Source organism: Armigeres subalbatus, chromosome 2, assembly GCF_024139115.2.
Source record: "Armigeres subalbatus isolate Guangzhou_Male chromosome 2, GZ_Asu_2, whole genome shotgun sequence".
Lineage (NCBI taxonomy): Eukaryota > Metazoa > Arthropoda > Insecta > Diptera > Culicidae > Armigeres > Armigeres subalbatus.
Window position 1 is genome coordinate 461,617,559 of NC_085140.1, and position 19,856 is coordinate 461,637,414.

At 38.5% G+C, this 19,856-nt stretch overlaps 1 protein-coding gene across 4 annotated transcripts in view; it reads right to left on the minus strand.

Moving 5' to 3' along the window:
• LOC134213871 (uncharacterized) overlaps positions 1-19,856 on the minus strand; it is a 243,659-nt gene that overhangs the window by 7,091 nt on the left and 216,712 nt on the right. The window lies entirely within an intron of this gene.

A 19,856-nucleotide genomic window follows, 5' to 3' on the forward strand; every position in this document is an offset into this window, starting at 1 on the left:
CATACATTGAGCTGATGAGCCATGGATCTTTTTTAAAGCAGCTTGCAGCTCAGCAGCTCACTTTAAATTGATGAAATCATTGTCAAACACGCGCCTAGAGGAAACTCCCTCGAGCCGTGCGCACTCGAGTACGCGCGTTGTTGTATTTTAGCAGTACAAATGAAAATACCACGCTCGCGGTACACAACACAAGCGAGCTTGTGCGAGCATTCCAGTCCAGTACTATGCACGTGCTGATCGTTTATTATTTGCATCTCGCCGCTTCATCAAGCCAAGCGCGACAGAAATCATTTCTGCTGCAGAGAGGAATAAGAAACACACAAGCAAAATAATAATCTAGCTTGCCGCCTATTTCTTAACCCATATTTCCATACATTATTACTCGGCGCCACGAACGGACACACAAAAGATATCTAGTAGTGCGGTAGCGAACGAACCGTACTAAGCAAAGATCCGAAGATCCGAACAACTCTCAGTTCCGCTCATGTCGTCGTCCAGCTCGAAATTGTGTTGTGACATGGAAGCGAGAGCTATGACACTAGTTCAGATCCGTGCGACACGGATCTCGATCCTGGATCAGTCGCGACCGATTCTACGAGCGAACCGTGTGGTTCAAACGAACCGAGCTGGGTACTGTGTCTTGCACGGAGCGGATCTTTACTTGCGATGGGTTTTCCCGCCAGCATTAGCCTTGCTGCTACGTGCACTCGGTTTGTTTGTAGCACCGTGCTCTGTATTTTTTACTCTCTTGTTTGTATCTCCTCGCAGCTTCCGGGAAACCAATATAGATGAATGGGCTCGCTTGTATGAAAATGTCAACTACGCATGGTTAGAAGGCGATGTGCTTTACTGCTACTGAAGCACATCGGTTAGAAGGGTTAGAAGCGCGCGCAAACAAGGCATTGATTTACTGCACCCAGTATGAAGAGAAAACTTATGACACGTGATATGGTTCATATACATATCAGAGACTAGGGACTGAATTATTTAAATTAACGATTTGAGAAACGTTATCAACAAAATGTAACTTAGAATTATGAATAGAAAATAATGTTGAGTTAGTTTTGTACGAAAATAAATGTGATGGTCTCTAAATGAACTCCCCAGACTTCTAAAACTAGACGGTCAGAAAAAGCGTAAATAAATGTTATTAGTTTAAAATTGTCGGTTTTTTTCTCAATAGAAATTATTACCTCACTGTAGCTAAACATTTTAAAATTTCAAAGAAAGGTAAATAGATGAATGATGTATGAATGAATAAATTAATGAATGACATAAATTTTTCAAATTTTTTAACAATAATTAAAATAATAATAATTAAACAATTTATGTTTTATTATATGTAGCATTAAAAGAACTGAAGAGCTGATCCAAGTGAGCTGACTCTTTTCAATGAGCTGAATTTGATCAGGATCCGCTCTACTGCAATGAGCTGTTTTGCCCATTTCTAAACTGTACCACGCTAATAACGCACAAAAGCTCTATAAAAGAGTGAATGTAAGGGCCACGTGCCGTAGTTAGCCGTAGTTGGAAATTGTGCCGTAGTTGGAAATTGTCTCAACTGGGCATCATCGTGTTAGCCTCATGATATACGAATGTAAAAATGGTAACTCTGGCTTAGAAACCTCACGTATTAGCATAACTTTGTGGAAGTGCCGAATGAACACTAAGCTGCGAGGCGGCTCTGTCCCAGTGTGGAATGTAATGCCAATAAGAAGAAGAGGAAGAACATAAACTACTGGAATCTTCTTACAAACAAGCTGAGGTGATCCAAAGGTGGCGGCAGCACTACGAAGAGCACCTGAATGGTGATGTGGCAGGCAATTGGGTGGCGGAATGGTAATGATTATGGGAGCACACGCGCATGACAAACGTCTTCTGGCTCTAGATCTCCAGGAAATCCAGGAGGAGATCTTCTGGCTGAAAAATAACAAAACCCCAACTACCAGGAGAGCTGTTTACACACGGTGGTGATGCACTGGTTAGAGCGCTGCACTGGGTGATCACCAAGATTTGGGAAGAGGAGGATGGAAGGTGTCGTGTGTCATCAAAGGACGATTAGCTGGATTGCAGCAAGTACCGCGCAATCACATTGCTGAACGGCACCTACAAGGTATTCTCCCAAATTTTATGCAGCCGACTAACACCAATTGCAAGAGAATTCGTGGGCAGCACCAGGCGGAATTTATGGGTGAACACTCTACCTCGGACGGTGTTTGCCGTACGTCAGTTACCTTTTCGAAATGCCGCGAATACGACGTGCCCACACATCATCAACTGATGGTTTATGATGGTCTTCCATGCCTGCTATTCAACATCGCTTTGGCGGGACTAATACGAAGGCCAGGGATCGATACGAGTGATACGATTTTCACGAAGTCAGTTTAGCTATTTGGTTTCGCGGCACGGCACGTAACTTTGGGAAGATGGACTACGGACTATGGATACGTCAGACTGAAGAGGGAAGGAAAGCGGATCGGACCAGTCATCAATACTGTGGAGACTCTTGAAACACCTTATCCTATTGATGGTTCACTATAGTGTGACTCGTAACACATTTCCAGATTACTTTAATTGCTAATGATGTGGCTGTCAGTTGTGGTTCGCATTATGGAACGTACACGGTCAAGCAGTTTGACCAACATTGACTCCACCTCCCGTTTATTCAAACATCCATCAAATTTTACCAACAGCATGGCACAGAACAATCAATTTATTCGACCAACAATATCACATACGAACGACCGAAGCGCCAACTTGAGCACCGACCATCAAAAATATGGGGTTTGTGCAACTTCACTACAAATGCTCAACATGCATTCTGGCAAACCTTGACTCCAGCCCCCGACAACTCAAACCAAAATCAAACCGTTTTAATTTTTACAACCGAGCGCCAACTGTCAAATGAGTTGTTCGAACAACTTCACACACGTTCAAACAAAGCAGCAACCGAAGCGTTTTCTTGGGGGCGGTGTCATTGTTCGTCAAACTGCTAGACTGGTGTGTACGTTGCATTAGGCCAACTTCGATGGTTTTGATGCAATTGAATATTTGCTTGAAATATTATTCATTCATTTATTTAGTTAACATCTAAACAGATAACACTGAATCAACAATTTTGCTTGATATAGTAAACAGCAATTGTGAAACATAAAAAAATCCGGGCGTCACTGCGCATTTAGCATCTTAACCAATGAGATTAAAAAGCCGCCGATCTTTTTACTTCAGCATTTTTATTTCGAAATTTTATTCCAAAATCTCTATCTTCAATCTTCAAAAATAACCTTAGTTCAGTTGGCAAATCAATCTTCGAATCAAATCGGAACAATAAAATCCATAAAAGTTAAGCTTCTGAGTTCAATCTTGAACTGTCTTCTGAAAACATCACCACTACATCTTCGAAAGGAATCCATCATCATACTCGTAAAGCCTGATTTCTAAATCCAGTTCTTAGATTATTTTAAAACCCTATATTCAAATCTGATTCGCAAATCCCACTCCAAACTCTTTAAATGCGACTCCAAATTATTTCCCTGAGAATCAGAATCATTATCTGTCACTCCAATCTTCTATTTTCTATATACATAAAAATGAATTTCTGTCTGTCTGACCCTTATAGACTCAGAAACTACTGAACCGATCAGTCAGCTTGAAATTTTGTATGCAGGGGTTTTCGGACCCGGGAAAGGTTCTTAAGATGGTTCGAGACCCCTCCTTACTTTGGAAAGGGGGCCTCCCATACAAATGATGCATAAATTCCTGCATAACTCGAAATCTAACCAGAAAATAAATCAATTTTTAGCGAAACGAAGTTCGTCGGGTCTGCTAGTATCTAAATAAATATATAAGAAAAATAATGTAACATTCCAATCTTTAAATCTAATCATGTTCTTCATCGAATAAACTCTCCAAATCAACCGTCTAAGACGAGTTAAGTACTCTCCATTTAATTCCACTACGTTTTGTTATCTTACGCAGATACGTATTTCGACTTCAACTGTGTGGTCGACTTCAGTGTCTTGTACTTGACTCGACTTGAAGAAAAATCGCAGTTTACACAATTTTTTTCTACGCTATTTATGTTTTTTTTTGCACATTGTAAGCACACTCAGTGAATGAAAGGTAGAGAAGTCGCCTTACTATGTCATTCTATGTTTTGAATAATCATGCGATGTTTGTCAAAATTCTGACCGAAGTTGCTTCATGAAGAATATTTTAAGCTCTGGTTGAAACACGCGATGCCTTCCGCGTTTGCATTCTGCAGTCCGATCCAGGCTGCTGCAGTTCCGATGCAATGTTTCTTGTATCGCGCCCGAGTGAAGAATGACCTAACCAGTTTTTTTTACATTGAAATTTAACTTTATTTCTCATTTTTATTTGTTACAATATTAGGGGAACGGTTCGCCACTTCATCTCATAGCTCCTATTTCAATCCCATTAAAAACAAAGCAATGGAAGGGAATTTTTATTTTTAGAAGCGACGAATTTGGTGCCGTATTACTTTGTTTAGCGATGAGATGGATATATGTACAGTAAGATGGAGATCGGAACATTTCCCCTATATGTTTAAGTGATTTGTGCTAGCAATTTCATCCTTTTTTCCAAATTTACTTTTACATCGTCGACATGTGTTTTTGATTAGCCATCTGGCATATTCCATATTTAAATGCACGCATTTAGCATTTGATAAATTTCAATTTTATAACCTACTTAACCTAACAAATTTGATAACCTAGTTCACTAACTCTCTTATGAGATGATGTTGTGCTTGGTTAGCACCGTCGATGAAATTGTTGATGCTATACGTTCTGCAATCGTTTTGCACCCCGCTACACGATGAAGGTCGCTGATACGAGCCCGGGCGTCGAGGATGGTTCTGAGCAGTCGATTCTGGACCACTTGCAGTTTCTTTTTGTGCATTTCTGCACATGTGCCCTCAACTGGCATGGCGTAGTTCACCACTGGAGCAATGATGGTCTTGAAGATTGCTAGTTTATTCTTCCGCGACAGTCGAGATCGACGGGAAATGAGCGGATATAAGCTTTTCAGCGACTAAGTCGAGTCAAGTACGAGACACTGAAGACGGCCTTACTTTTGAGGTCGAAATACGTATCTGGCAAGATACAATTAAGTGGTGGAATTCAATGGGATTGTATTAACTTGTCTTATGACAAGTGAATCATTCAGGTGTTGGTCGATGGCTTCGGGGGAAGGCAGGAGGGGGTTTTCCGAAAGACGAGAGTCCACTAGTCTACTGAAAGCAACCCAGTTGACTCGATTATAATCCCGCCTCATCATTGAGGCTGCTGGAGTAAGGCAGCAATCGAACTCGCAGACCACCGGGTAGTGGTCAGAGCTCAATTCCTGAAGGGTTGTTGGTTTCGAAAGAGCCATAAGGTGTTTCCGATCGGGGACAGGAAAGTTGGACCATCCGGAAAATGAATATCGCATGTTCCAAAGCTTAGATAATCTGCAAGGATGAAGCCGTTTTTGTTATTTTTCCGATTTTGCCACAGGGAGTGTCGAGCATTTAAATCCCCAGCTACGATAAACCGGGATCTGTTGTCGGTAAGCTTTTGAAGGTCTTCTTCGAGGAGTTTTGAGGAGGTGGAATCGCATTGTCGAGGGAGATATACGGCAAAACTGCAGTTCAAATTTCAAAAATGTTCGAAAATTTCAACTCCCATATGTCTTTTAGCATCATTTTGATAATATAGGAGTACTGGCAAAATTTCAGGCAATTCGGTGGCCATTTAGGGTGGCGCGAAGTCAATTTATGTTTAGTATGGAAATTTGTATGGGAAAACTTTAAAAAAATTCAAGTCTCCTACAACTGTCAAATCAGGATGAATTCAAGTAAACATCCCCAACCTCCCTTTTTGGAATCTATATAAATGAAACCTGCGGATAACACATTAGTTATGAGTAAATTGAAGAATTCTATTGATTCTATGGTGTGATTAGCCTCAACGTAGCAGTGAAAATATAAATCAAAATTAATGAGTTACCCACTGGTTGAGCTCAAATAGTTTCAAAAAATTGAGGTTGGGGATGTTTATTTGAATTCATCACGATTTAAGAGTTGTAGGGGGATTTGAAAAAATTAAAAGTTTTTCCCATACATACATAAATTGACTTCGCGCCACCTCTAAATGGCCAGCGAATTGCCTGAAATTTTGCCAGTACTCCTATATTATCAAAATGATGCTAATAGACATATGGGAGTTGGAATTTTCGAACATTTTTGAAATGTGAACTGCCCTACTCCACACCCCGCCCCCTTTCCTAATGACTCCCATGCTCACTGTAATTATCTCCTTAATAAGACAGAAAATCTTATTTATTTATTTACTCAGACTAAGGCCGGAGTGCCTGTACATAAAAATCTTCTCTATTCGGCTCGGTCCATGGCTGCACGTCGTCAACCAAATAGTCTACGCTGCGTACTCCGCCTTCTTATGCTCGTCAGATCTTTGTCGCGAAACATATTCACCGGATTACTATTCGACATTCTGGCTACGTGCCCGTCCCGTTCACACCGCAGTCGTCCGATTTTCGCGGTGTGAACGATAGATGGGTATCCCAACAGCTGATGCAATTCGTGGTTTTTTGTAAATTGAGTGCTGAAAGGGAAGATTTTGAACGATACTAGCGCCTTCATCGATGAATTTTTAAGATTTATATATCAATCGACTCGGACAGTCTCCAGCAATTTACCAGGTTCATTGGAACTCAAGATTATTAACGATAAGCTATTCAAAATTTCTATTCTTGCCAAAGCCAGTAAAAAATTTAGAGGTAAGCAACCCCGTTCGTGAATTCCTAACACGGACATCAGAATGATGTAAGTTACGGGACTTCTGATCTTATGCAAGATTTTCTTTGTGTATAAAAGAAGCAATGCCTGCCGTCATTCACTACACTCGCGTAGATTCGAATGCATCGCAGCGGACCGAAACGAAGCGAGGAAAACTGGAGGCTTGGCACCAAAGCAGGCGATGGAAAGGCAGGGAGAAAAAAACGTCGACGATGATGGCTGCAGCAATAACAACGGCAACGGAGGCAGTGCATCGTCAAGCCCGATTAGTCAAGTCGATTAGTAACTAATCAATTCTTATCGATTATTGAATCAATTAATCGTAATAATCGACTAGTTTTCAATCACTAATAATTGCCTACCGTACGGGTTATCTCTTGCAGCTGTATCGAATGCTTGATTGGAAGTTTGAAAACTCGCATAACATGTGGTAGATTTAATTCGAAAAAAAGGTTAGAATAACCAATAGTGGACCCTTCAGCCATATTTGTATTATGAGCATGATACAAAAAAATTTTCTTTGAAATTTTACTGGAAAGTCATAATTTTATTTGAATCTGGGGATCCAGTAGCCTTGCGAGCAAAGGCTTAGTATTTCAAAGGCGTAATTTGATTCTCGGTCCGGTCTGAAAGTTTTCGGGTTCTCTACTCCTTAGGCATAGTGTATCCATTGTACTTGCCACTCAACATACATACACACTCAGTTCCCTCCCCTCCGGGCCCTCCGGACCCTCCCTTCTTTTTATGGTTGAGAAAACTAGGTGGCCCAAAAGCGTAATTTTAGGCAGTGATATATGAAACTGGTCATATTTGGAGATTTAATAGTCTGTTTAACAACCCGAAAGTACAGAACTATTCAATATGATTCAATTGTATGATATTTGTGGAAATAGTGAAACAAAAATTTTTTTAAGGCCTCCAATACATCTGGCAGATTGTGGTTAAGTTGCTCTGAATAAATTAAAATTTTATGTGCCTGAAGCATGAACTTATAGTGATCCAACAAGTCCATATAAGTCCCAAGAGCCCGTGCGAATGTTTCACCATTAAAATATGTCCAACTCAGATGTCCTAGGTTCTCCAAATTATTCCGGAGTTTAGTTCAATTGGTCTACCATATCAACTACGCCTGATATTAAACCGCAGCGACCCGGCGTGTCCATATAAGTTTTAAGAGCCCATGCTTCATCATTCAAATAAGTACAACGCAGATGTTCTAGATTTAAATTGTCCGGGAGTTGAGTTCAATTGGTCTACCAGGTCAACTGCACCTGATATCAAACCGACAGCAACCCAACGTGTCCATATAAGTCCTAAGAGCCCATGCGAACGCTTCATCATTCAAATAAATACAACGCAGATGTTCTAGATTCTTCAAATTGTCCGGGAGTTGAGGTCAATTGATCTACCAGGTCAACAACACCTGGTAAAAACAAAAAGCAACTCAACTTGCCCATGTATGTAAGTCTATTGAACCCTAGCGAATGTTTCGATATTCAAATAAGTCCAAAGTAAATAGATGTTATAGATTTTTCAAATTGTTCTGGAATTAAGGTCAATTGGTCTACCACGTCAATCACACCTGGTATCAATCCTGAAGCAACCCAACATGTCGATACAAGTCTCTGAAGCTCTTAGGAATGATTGGCAATTCAAATCAGAACCAAGTAGATGTCCTAAGTTCTTCAAGTTGTCCTGAAGTTCAGATCATTTGATCCACCAGGTCCACTTCGCCTGGTGCCAAACTTATAGGAATCCAGCATATCTGTGTAAGTCTCTAGAGCCATTGTGAAAGCTTTATTAGTTAAATAAGTCCAAAACACACGTAAATCAGCTTAATATGCTGCTCAAGTAGCACATGCAACATCTTCCTAAAAGCACCTTGTTTCTCTTCAGTTTCATTAAATGCATTGAAAAAACATCAAAGTATGAAAATGTTGCATCAAGATGTCAAAAACGTTCGAATTGTGATCAATGTTTCATTAACATTGCAATGCAGTACGTGGTTGACATTTGGTAACAAACAACCTAAGAATACTGCACTTCATTTGACGGTGTTGAACTTAATCTGTAGATTAAAAAAACACATTAATAAAGATTAAAAAAAAACACTTCATGTTGCAAAAACGAAACAAAATCATTAGGTTGCAATTTTTTTACCATGTAACTTCAATGCGTCTTTCAAAATTTAATTGTTTGTTCAAATTAAGTTGCAGATAAGTTGAGTGTGTCTTCATGTTTAATTCAGCATAGTTCAACATTACATTACGATAACAAACTTCATAATCGTATGGTTTTTATGGTGAGTCAACATGCAGTCCCTTCGAAGTGTTAAATGGTGCTGTGGAAGAATGAAGTACTATCAATTACAAGATCCATAAATTGAATCCAGTTTTATATTTTTATTTTATTTTTTTTCCGCTGTAGTATTTTGCAACATTATTGCAATTTTACTACAATCGAAGGATGTTTCCATAGGCTCCATCTCGTGCGCTTTCTAGATTGCAAGAGAGTTATATTTAATGGAACATATGCAAAGATTGTTTCTTTCTGAATAGTTGCAACACAGTGAAATGTTCAGTAGTGAAACAAGTTGTGCTGCTTGGGAATTCAGGCAAAAAAAACATTTAAGAAAATGAGTTTCCAAACAAAAGGTCAAGAACTGTACCTCACACTATATTCGTAGTGGGTGAACCCAAACTTTTGGCCGATGCGTACCATGCACTTGAGTAAACATTTTGAATTTTAAAAATAAAACAAAATTTTCCCGCCGAAATTTCATCAATACCTCTCAAAGATGATTAAAATTGGGTTCCATTCCACTTTTGTGGGCTCAATTTCGAGAAAGTCAACATATTTTCACATGAATTTAAGAAAAATGTTTATCTCAATCAGATAAAATCAGTTGATTTTAAAAGTCTCGTGAAAACGCTCATGGGACTGGATTCTTCGTCAAATTTAACTTCATGTGAGTAAAAAGAGCAGAGCAGCACAGACAACGCTTTTAACCGAACAAGTATTAAGGTGAAGATGTATTCGACGTTAGCAGTGGGAGACACGGTTGCACAGTTAATAGACAACTCCTCTGCTCTCCTAAAATACTGGTTCGACCATTTAAAAAAAAACTGTCAAGGATGAAAACAAGCAGGAATATTATTTTGCTAAAAAATGTATGCTTTCTAAAACTGTAATTACTATTTTCACGGGTTTTCTGAAGAACAATAACCTATTGCCGAAAATTATTCTCCTTACGCAATTATAAAAATATAAATTTCATTTCGCAAGAACTACAACTTCATCACAACAGGAAATCATACGTCTCCAGTGGTCAAAAATAGTCGCATCTGCAGTTGTTTCTCCCAAAGCGCAACTCTAATTATTCACCAACAAGCAGACAGCCTCGCCAAACTGCCTTCGCCATCATCGCGTCAGCTCATCAATCTGCTGTGTAGCTGCTAAGCCACTTTATTTCATTCATAAGTCACCATCATCCAGTGCCGGTGCCTTGGGATCAGTGCCGAACACGAACATTTCATTCAGCAGCCGTTTGCTAAATTTAACCACTTTCCCTCATTTCGGGCTGGCCAAATGACTCGGTCGCAAGTACCCTCCGCGTACCGTGGCACACAGCAATTACAATCCCAAAATAAGCGAAAAAGGATCAAAACAAAATATTTCATAACACGCATACTTCGAACCCAGAATATGCTTCAAAAAACGGTACGCTTAACTGTACCGGTTGTAGTAGGCCGCGCAGAACAGCAGCAAAAGTGCTGCTATGCAACAGCGAAGAATAAATTGCACTCCGCCGAACCATGCACGAAGCTGGCAAAAATAACTGCACCAACTGATGAATGAAAACTAAATGAACTCGGCACGTTTACTAGAGAAGATTATGCTGCCCTGCGTTGCACAGCATATTTCTCTCTTTCTCCAACTCTCCCGATTATGCTGGCCATCATTGATTACCTTGGTTTTTCTTGTTGGGAGTTGCGGGAGAGTCCGTCAATGGGGCTTTTCCCTCAGCCCGTTTCGCTGAACGTTGGCAGTCAACGAACGCACTTCGTTGGTCACCGTTGCAAGACGCAAGTCACCCTCAGGGGAGCAAATTGCATAAAATGCGATCGCTTCTGGTTTTCAGTCCCATCAAGATGATATTCGCTTTTGCAGCGGTTGGTTGGTGTTCGCATTTTTCTCAACACTGCTGCACTGTGTGCGAGAACAACACCGTGCAGGAAAACCGAACAATGCGAAAAACGGATGTCGTAGATCACTGTACGTACATCTGGCGCGCAAGAGTGATTCATTGCTACGCACAGGCTGATGACTTTTGTGCAATATATCGCGGAACAATACAGGGAGAGTTCGTTTACCCAAGTGTCACGTGACACGATGAGTAGGTGACAAAATTCCATTACACATTTGTCTCTTCAATCTTAAATAAATCAACAGAGGACTCGCGTGGATAGGAGATCCGCAAAGTTGATTTGACATGTGAAGCTCTACAGTCATCAGTGTTAAAGCTGCTGAACATACAAAATTCAAATAACAAACATCTGTTTTATGTTAAGGTTACTTTTTGTCGGAAAATGTGTTCCTCTTATTCTCCAACGCATTCGCACTCATTGCATTCTTTTGTCTTATTTCTGCTGTCATCTCAGACAACAGCGTGGCGGCTGCGGAAAGTCGACCACCGCCGCCGCCTACTTTCTCCCCACGCACGTCCAGCAGCCAGGCAGCCCCATGCATGACCCAGCGTGGAATACTAGACCAACATTTGAAAAGGGCGTAACAGCCAAAATTTATTCCTTCTTATTCTTTGTCTACATATATAGCTGTATATGTAGACGAGGAATCAAAAAGAATAAATTTTGGCTGTTACGCCCTTTTCAAATGTTGGTCTAGAATAGTTTGTCGCACACTCAGTAGCAAGCAACGGGCGGCGATCAATGATGGTGGTAGGACGCCAAAGGCAATTTCGCGATCGCGGCTCTCAAAACCGATATTAGAGGAAAGTGGTCCGAAGCGTACCATTGGGGAACTGGATGCAATTCTCAGAAGATTTAAAAAAAAGAGGAACCTAAATTCTATATTTTAGTGAACATTTGTATAATCATTATATTGAAAAACGTTCTTAGACATCTTATCGTTACATATTACCTAATATTGTTCATAACATTTCTATTTAAATAACACGATGAGATCCTAAAATTTGGTATAATATAGAAAGAAGATTGTTCGAATTAAATTATGAATAGGCGATTAGACCACCCCCTTCGCTACGAATAGTTCTGTTGGTATTGTTGCTCTTGCTTGCCGTCGTTTCTTGCCGCGCGCTTTTCGTGTTCCAAGTGTTTATTTGACATTTTGAAAATGTTTTGCGCGGATTAACAACAGAATGAGGAACAAAACAGCGATCTTCTTTGTTTAGAGTAAACAATCGTGGGTGAAACACCGTCGGTTGGCTAAAAAACAAACTGTTATTTGCCGTAACACTCGTACTGCGAAACGGGACTCACAAAGGCAGTATCACAATCCGCTACGGTACCGGATGCTGCCCGGAGTAGACTACCAAAGGCAGCACAAGTTTCTCTCGTGTAAAGGCTGCACTGACGACCAGAGCTGAAACAAGTGTAGAGCAGTATGCAAAGCAGTCGCCGTAAGCCAGCGGAATCAAAAATAAAACAATAATCGGTACATTGTTTAACGCCGCCTGTACTTACTCTGCCCGGGACAAGGGATTCACTTTGTACTTGACTTGGAAATCCGTTTGTTGGTAAACTCTTGGCTGCCATGTGGCCGGCTCATGTGGAGCCGGGGCAGTAGGCGACGGACGCTTGGCAAAATATATGATTGTTTGAAAGGCGGTCGACTGCTCGGATTGTGTGATGGGATAATGGACCGGATTGCTTTGATCCGCGGTGAATGGTTTGAATTGGAACACTGACACATGCACACACAAACACCGGGCGAGTTCATAAATCAGGGGAGCTATTTCATGGACGGGGAAGGTGCTTTTGTAGATAAATTGTAAACTTGTAACGGGACGAAATTTTTATATGCATTTCTATTTAATTGAAACATATTACCCTGATCTTGAAAGAAAGGATAAAGCAGCCATTCCGTTGGCTCCTTTCGCTAACGAAAGTTCTTCTTCTTCTTCAACAGGAACTTGGCCGGCTTTTCAACTTAGTATTCTATTAGCATTTTCCCAGTTATGTATTAATTGAAAGCTTTTCTATGCCCGCCATTGCATGGGTATTAGGGTGGTTCAAAAAATTGATTTTGCTCTACAGCACTCATCTGATTCTTTACCATTTTCTGAGTGTCCTCTGAAAATTTGAGCTCATTTGGATTAAAACTGATTTAGCACAAACCATTTCAAGTTTGCATGCAAATTAGTATGAGGAAATTTATTTTTTCATTACACTGTTAATGATGCTTCCCCATCAAGCGCAGGTTAAAAGAAACCCTATATAGCTAAAAGGAATACTCAACAGCTTTCACTCAGTGAAAACCGCATCTCAATTAATCGTTCCAATAATTAGTAATTGAATTTAATCTATACCGTGGTTTTCTGGAGCTAATTGCATATCTCATCAACAGGCAACATTGCTGCTCGTGGCGCGAAAGATAGCACACACAAATTCAGGCTACTATGTTGCACTGCACATTTCAGTGATGCCCTCTAAGAAGTTTAACGATCATGACTAAAGATTCGCAACCTGTCTTAAAATCGATTACTAATTATTGGGGCGGTTAATCAACATGCGGTTTCCGTTGGGTGAAAGCTATTGAGTATTCCTTTTAGCTATGTAGGTTTTCTTTTAACCTGCGCATAATGGGGAAGCATCATTAACAGTATAATGAAAAAATAAATTTCCCCATACTAATTTGCATGCAAGCTTGAAACGGCTTGTGCTAAATCAGTTTTAATCCAAATGAGCTCAAATTTTCAGAGAACACTCAGAACATGGTGAAGAATCAGATGAGCATTGATTTTTTGAACCACCCTAATGAGTATGTATCTTGTGTGGCAAGTACAATGGATACACTATGCCCAGGGAGTCGAGAATGTTTCCAACTCGAAAACATCCTAGACCGGACCGAGAATCGAACTCGCCATCTCCAGATTGACAATCCTACGCCTTTGCTCTCAAGGCTACTGGAGACCCGCTAACGAAAGTTCTAAGTCCTGAAAAAATAACTTAAACTAGAAACAAATGGTTTTGCATTGCTTTGTTTCTTAAAGAAGAAATATGGGTGCTATGAGATGAAAACAAAATAAATAAAATAGAATTATTTGAGGCAGCAGCTATCAACCATTTCCTAGATTGATACCCCATTCAGACTTTTGCAAAGCTTGTGGTACCTACCCCTAGCTGAGTTTATTTAAGGTGAATTGCAATCATTTGACATGCGATTAGAAAACAGCAAAAAATCGGTTCTTCATTTTTGTACGAATCTGCCGAGATTTAAATATTTTTCACTTTATTTACACTAGTACGCATTCATTATTAGTTTGCAAATGTCAGTTGATAACTGAATTGGTGTTTTCCGAAGTGCAAAGAGTGGAAAAATCGCCCGCTGGGTTGTTGATGGTGACTAGAAGAAAGCAGTACATATTCGACACTTTAGAACTCAAAAAAGGACTAAAGGATTGGAAAGTAAACCATCTTTACCCTTATATTTAATTGAGGAGTATGGGTATTGTTATTTGCAGGTAAGTAAATAAATATATTTGGTGATGATAGAGAATACCCATTTAATGGAGTTTATTTACCCGTTTTCTGAAATTGTTCTGTTATGTCATCAAATAAGTTTTTTTAACAGAAAAAGTAATAAATTATTAAGATTGCGTATTAGACCTCTTAATGCGTAAATGGTACCCACAGAACTATTTGAGTATAGCGAAATCGCCATTTTTCTTTCCACGAAAATTACGTTGTTATTAGTTTATCGATTGAAAATCCAAACGTTTGGAACAGAAAATAAGAAAATAAGAAGCAGCAGAACTAACCATCGGGAGAAGCAGTTCTCAGACCAGTTCACACAAATAGTTTCGGTAATGCATTCGGACACCATAACAGTGCCTCTCGCTGCTGCGGTTCCAAAGGATGGAATGCAACCGAAATCCGGAAGAAATCAGTGCGAAACCAGCGCATAATGTCCAACCCAACATTTAAATTGAACCTATCCGATTTCATCAGCGAATGCAGAAAAAAAATCCATGGGGATCTTCGTTTCGAAGCGAGGAAATAGTCCTTTCTTGAAACCGAACTTTTTGCATATTTTCGAAGGGGCTGCTGTTCGGATTTTCGAAGAAATTCCTGGAGAAATAAAGGAATTTCTATGTAAATTCCAATAGCCATTTGTTTGGAAATTTCATTAAAAAACCTTCGTAAACTCCTTTCAGAATTCTTTCGGGCATGCCTTCAGGAATTCATTTAAAAATTCTGTCCCAAAATCTTTTCAAGTTCTCTTTCGCTTATTCCCTCAAGAAATGAGTCGGTAATTCCTCCAGGACTTGCATCGAAAATTTCTTTAGAAAAGCCACCAGGAATTAATTTAGACATTTATTTCAGAAACCCCTCCGGAAAACCTAAAATAGTCTTCTTCGGGTAAAAAAAATTAGCTTATTCAACTAAAAATGTTTGTTGGGATTGTATTTTTTTTTATTCCTTTGGAAATTTCTCCAGGAAGTCCTTACGAAATTCCTTCAGTAAACCATACAAAATTCCTACCGGAATAATTCCGGAAGGAAATCTAATTTGGAAGAATTTCTACAGGAATTTTCGAAGAAATTTCCAAAGGTATTTGAGTGTTAATCTAATTTTCAATTAAAAAATACTTAAACAACGGTTTAAAAAACTGGTGGAATTTTGCACACGGAATTTCCGAAGATTTCCCAAAAGAATTTTTAAAGAAATTTTAAAAGAAATTTTCGAAGGTCTACAGGAATTTCTGGAAGAGTTGATAAAGGATTTTCCGGTGGAATGTCCGAAGAAATTCCTTTAGGAAATTCGGAAAGAATTCCTGGAGAAGGAATTATTTGATGAATTACTGGAAGAATTTCTATTAGAAATTCCTGTAGAAATTTCTAAAAATAAAAATCCCAAATCAAATTATGAAGGAATTTTCCTAAAGGGATTGCTCAATGTATTACTAAAACAGTGTCCGTAGGTATTCCTATAGAAATTCTTGAAGGATTTTACAAAGCTAGTTTGTAAGGAATTCCTAAAAAAGTTTTCAAATGAATTTCTGAAGAAATTCCCAGAAGACTCTGTGATGGAATTTCCGAAACAATCACTAAAGTAATTTTCAGGGAAATTCCTGAAGGACCTTTTGGATAAATTACGGAAAGAATTTCCGAAGAAATATTCAAAAAAAAAGTTCTTAAGGAATTCATTAGGGAAATTCTAAACTAATCCTTAGAATTTCGTTTTCGAATTTTCTGAGATATATCTTGAGGAATTTCCAAACGAATTTCTAGATTCAAATCCGAAATTCTTTTCAATGAACTTATGTGCTGTGATGTGGCAAAGTCCTAGTAGAAGATTTAATGTAAACTTTTGCTGTGGTGATACAAGTTTTTTTATGTCTTTATTAACGATACTTGCAGCCCTAGGCTGGCTCATCTAGGGGTTTGATTTGAATATCGAAGCCATGAGATGAAATCCAGGAGCAATTCCCCAATTTCTCGGCACAACTGTCCCGTTAAATTATTTTCATTAATAAGGTCGCAAATTATATTTCTGAACTAAAACCTTGAAAGAAATCAATAGAATAGAGCTCTCCCATTAGTCTAGTGAAGTTAACTTTTCAAATTATTCACACATATGAGGTCCGGAGCGAAAATTCTAGCTTTGTTTGAAATGCGTTTTCCCAGTTGCATTTTTTTTTTATAAATTTGGCACAAATATGCGTAGAACGGCAGTACGAGTGCTGAAAAAATTCGAGTTTTGCAGCGAGTTGCACACGCTATTTTTTGCAATGACGAAAAATGGGCTTTAATATGATAAATCTATACCAAAATTGTACAATCGAATTTACTCAACATGAACATTCATGCCGATAAATTATGTTGCGGCAGAAAACAATCAGATTCCATGTTTTCGTGTCACTTTGCATAGCTCGACAAGCCATAAAGCAACACAAGCCACTTGCCTTTGCAAAATTTTGATGTCATGTCCATCAAACTATTTCATTTATTACGAGACGCAGAGAATACACTATTTGAACACTCACCCAAGCTAATTCAGCAAAATGTAGTCATGTAACTAATGTCCTAATGTTGCTTTTTCATTATAGTACCCAAATGAGTGCTATCATGAATTTTATGCAACCCATTCGAGTTGCATAATGGTCATTAGAGCACCCATTCCGTTGGTATGAAAAAGTAGGCCGTTTTATCATTCAAAGACGAACTGTAAACCAAATATTATGATCAGGAATTGCAAAAAAAAAATCATAAAAAGCATGATATGCCTTGTCGCGTGCATTTTTTTTCTCTGCTCAAAACTCTTCACGCCGACTCACGCCGCCACCTCCATCGAACATTGCTTACGGACAACGACAAAGACAAGATTGATTGAAAATATCACATAAATAACGTTGTCTGATCTACCATCATGAATAGGATTTAAGGAAAGGCTGGAGCATTTTTGTACTACAGAATTTGTAGAAAATAAACCAATGCACTTGAAACACTAAATAAAAATTCAAACGACAAATCCTTAGAAAAAAAGGCAAAGCAAAATAAGATTCATTCGAATATTCTTTATTATCTATATTTATTATTTATTATTCGAGCTTGATGACTTTCTTAAGAACTCATGAAATTGTTGCATTTTGACAATGTTTCAACTTTCCCCGTCAAATTGATATACTACCCAAGTAACATTCTAAGTTTTAAAACGATCTTGAAAACCATAATTTACTCTACAAGAGTGTTATAAATAAAACCCGCATAAAACCAAAATGTTACTTGGGTACTAAAATGTGCAAATTCATCTGAAACACAGACGAATCAACTAGTGCCATAATCTTGCAAATCGGTCCTTGCGTTCGTGAGTTATAATGACTCAAAGGAAATGCAAACTAATTTTTATATATAGAAGAATAAGAAGATAAGATTTTGTAATAAAGGCATAAGCACACTTTTTTTGCAGACTAATCGAATTTCTGCGATATGTTCATTACAGGATCCTTTGGATTCCTACTTTGCTAAATCACAAAACGTAACTTATGTGTTCAAGTGTCATTCAACACTTCAAAAACCTCTTGTAGATATTTAAAATTTGTCAAGGATTCATAAAATCTTGCCAGAACTGGAGAATGGAAAAACAAATCTTTGTTAGATCAAATTGACAAAAATCCCACAAAACCGTGAAAACTCTCGTTGACTGTGGAGACTGGCTTTAGGAATTATTTATTAAATATTCAGAAGTGTTTCTTTGAAACACGTAAAAAGATTAATTCAAAATTAACTCACTGGTGGCACTAATGTCTATTATATTTAGAGCTTTTATAGGTAAACTCTTGATGTGATAAATATAATGCGTATAAAAAATAATGTTATTTCTGATGATAGTCATAATATTTTCATATGATTTCTTTAGCAAATTTGTTCAGAAGTATTTGATGTATTTAAGAAACATCGGCATTTATCTGCTAGGTGCCACTAGTGTTGCCTAGTGTTTTCTGCAAAAATATTCAATTTGTCGTGACTATACTGGATCCGACAACAGAATTTCTGAATTTCTTCTCTAGATGGTGCGACAATCATTTACATTTCCTTTACTTGATAATCGGGATCTCAGGATCCTGATTCCTGACTTTTCAGACATAACGTGTTAATGGACATGGTATTAGGGTTCAATCAAAGTTAATTGCCTATTTCCGGGATTAAACCACCCGACTTGGACGTTAAAGATTCATATGTTATGGAAACTCATATGAATATGTACGTTATGTGGGAGATATTGATTTGAAAATGTATTGGAGGTATTTTCGATGGGATTCGAACCCATGACCCTGCAGTAGGGTCATGGGTTCGAGTCCCATCGAAGGAAAAGTGGTTACCTCCAATACATTTTTCAAATCAATATCTTCCACATAACGTACATATTCACATATGAGTTTCCATAACATTGTAAAAAAAATGGTATTAGGGATTTTCTCCACTAAAATACATCAAATAAAATACTCACATACGTTCAAACAGTGTTCCCAACCAGTGGTCGGCGTGGGGGCCGCAAGATCATACCAAGGGGGCCCTGAGACCTTTGCAAAGAATTCACCTTTTTTGTGGTTTGACTATCATGAACACTTTTTCATGGTATAATTTGATAGTCTCTTATTTGTACAAATATCTATGTATTAGGTTTATTCAGAATCAGGATATTTGAAAGAAGAGTCTCTTTTCTGTACTGTTTTGAAAACTACACCCATAAGCTACGACATAATTGCTACAATAAATACCTTTTTTTTTTTGAATCTGGTGACAAGCAGTGGGAAAATGTTGAGGGAGTTCGTACTGATGGTGCACCATGCTTGGATTGCAGAGAAGAGAAAATAGCTTGCTCGACATGCCAAAGGTGTTCATTGTATGATTCATCCATGTGGTCTTGCTTGTAAGACACTTATGCAACAATTGCTGGATACTGTTATCATAATTGTGAAACAAATCTGAAGCTCTCAACACATGTTTGTACAAAAACTCTGCAAATAAATGAATTCAGATTACGAGATACTTCTTTTCTACACTGCCGTTTTGCTGGTTATCAAAAGGCAATATTCTTAATATTTTTGGATTGAGGGATGAAATTAATTTTCTAGAATTTTTTTCTTGTAAATCTCAATGAAGAAGAATGACAAAAACGTCTCGCTGACCTTTCAGACATCGGCTAAACTCGCTGAACTGGAAGTTACAGAGCAAGAAAACCAATCTGATTCAGTTCAAAGACAATTTGCAAGCAACACTTAAAAACTGGAAACGCAAAGTAAGTGTCGGAAATATTACAATGTTTGAAATTAG